Source organism: Gymnoscopelus microlampas (assembly GCF_963454915.1).
Source record: "Gymnoscopelus microlampas genome assembly, chromosome: 23".
In the NCBI taxonomy this organism is placed as follows: Eukaryota; Metazoa; Chordata; class Actinopteri; order Myctophiformes; family Myctophidae; genus Gymnoscopelus; species Gymnoscopelus microlampas.
In genome coordinates, this window is record NC_139960.1 from 14058238 (window position 1) to 14060737 (window position 2500).

Sequence of the window (2500 nt, forward strand, 5' to 3'; positions counted from 1 at the left end):
ATATTGTAGCAATCCTGAGCTATTACGGGTGGGAGTAGATTTCCCAGTATACCACATGGCACATTAGATTGTGTAATTGTCCATTTATTATCCTATTATTTGGAATATGTTAAGTTATGGGGATTCATGTGTTATGTTGTTGCATTTTATTCATTTATCTTGCCTGTGTGTAATTGGATTACGCCATGATTGTTGGGGGTAATTCTGCAGGAACCCCACCCACCCACCCCCATGTGAGGCACTGCATTTTGGGGTTGTAAGAGTGCATTATGAGCTGTTTGCCATATTAAAGGGTATTCCTCGCCACTCAACGGTCCTTCTGGTCGATCGACACGGTCACGACTTTTTTCTGTTCTGGCCCCACAGTGGTGGAATGAACTTCCCACTGATGTCAGGACATCACTGCCCATCTTTCGCCGCAGGCTGAAAACCCACCTCTTCAGGAAACACTATCCTTCCTCTTTGCCTGGCCTACTTGTTGTTAACTAGTTGTACGAACTCTTGTTTTATTTTTGTATTGTTTTAGTGGATCTTGTTTAGTCGATACACTTATTTGTTTTAGCTCGTGCCCATTTGATTTTGCCATTTTTGTCTCATCTGTTTAAGAAAGTAGGTAGCTGATATATTGCACTTTTACCTTAGCGCTAGGTATACTCTTGGTTGCTTGTTTTTGCAGGAAATGTACTTAAAACTTCTGGTGATTAGTAGTTTTCGTTCCCTACCTATGTTGAATACACTTATTGTAAGTCGCTTTGGATAAAAGCGTCTGCTAAATGACTGTAATGTAATGTAATGTATTCCTGTTAAAACCTCATTCTTCCACCAAGCAAACCACTGGTCATTACATTAGAATCAGAAGCAGGATGACTGAGCTGCAAGTGACCAAAGAAAAGACCCCAAGCTGCCCAAGGAGAAGACCCTGGAAGCTCACAACGCGTCACATTGTGATGTGTTGTGAGCTTGTAGATTGGCTATTTTCAAACAGCCTATGTATAAAATAGGGCTGAAGTGGTTAATGTATGTTTTATAATATAAGGATTTAATTTTATATCTGCAAAGTAACTAGTAACTAAAGTTTTCAAATAATTGTTGTGGAGTAAAAGTACACTATTTGCCTCTGAGATGTAGTGGAGTAGAAGTAAAAGTATAGACAATTGGGAATACTCCAGTAAAGTAAAAGTACCTCAAAATTGTACTGAAGTACAGTACTTGAGTAAATGTACTCAGTTACTTTACACCGCTGGTCCTGAGCAGAAGGACTTTGCCTTGGGGCCACAGGTCTGGCTATACAACCCTTGTGAGAACACTCCACACTGACCAGGCAGCCCTTACACAGGGGGCATCAGGGCCTCGGGGTCCTGGAGGAATAAAGGTCTGCCTCATCATCTTGACTTGGGAGTGTGTTATTGGGGACAGTTGAACCCCTCAGGTGGGGGCTGTGTGTAGTGTCCCAGGCTATTGGGGTGGGAGTACTGTAGCCGTCCCAGTATGCCCCGGGGCGCATTGTGATGTGCTATTGTCCTTTTGTTGTCTTATTTGTATTTGGGCATGTGTTCTGGGGATTTATGCGTGATGGCCCCTGTAAAAGTCAAAGCCTAGCCCCCCCCCTAAATGTCTCTATGAATTGAGTACAAAGGACCCCAATGGAAACAAGCCACAGGCTTTCTTCTTGGGTTTTAAATCCTCTTAGCTGACCTTGTATGAAACTGTACTTTCATGTGCTTTTTTTCTGCAAACTGCTAATAACGTATTCAATCAATCAATCAATCAATCTTGTTGTTTCATGTTATTTAAGCTCATGTTTCATCCATGTGATGGATTACAAGCCTTTTGCTGTATTAAAAGAATATTGATGTCATGTAATCCTGGCTCATTCTTCTTGCGAACAAACCACCGGTCATTACAATATCAACACATTAGATAGATCAATAAATAGGTGTTTATTTTGTTGCCTAAAAACACAACAAAACTAGTTTTAAAAGCATACACAGTATACAAATAGTAAATAGTAAAAAGGTCCGAAAAGGTCAGTCAGTCAAGTGAGATAGGGCCATTTATAGATAAATAAAAATGTTAAAATGTAAGACCTATTAGTCACTGGATAAAATGTGAGTGTGTGTGTGTGATAGTGTTATGATTTCTGTGGTGGTTTCACGGCTCTAGGAAAGAAGCTGTTTTTCTCATCCTGCCTGAAGGGATGGTGGTGGTGGACAGGGGGTGTCCAGGGCGTGAGGGAGGGGCCCTTGAAGATGTTATTAGAAGCCCGCTTGTGGAGACGGCTCGAGTGGATGTCACTCAAGTGTGGTAGTGGAGAGCCGACAATCCACTGAGCTGCATGTCTTAACCGCCCGCTGCAAGTCTTTCCTCTCTGCTGCATGTTAGCTGAATGTAATTCAAAATACTGTCAGTGGTGACGCAGCAGACTGATAAGCATTACAAAATATCAATGAATTACACGATCAATAGAAATATGAATACAAGCTATTAATACTGTACAAGA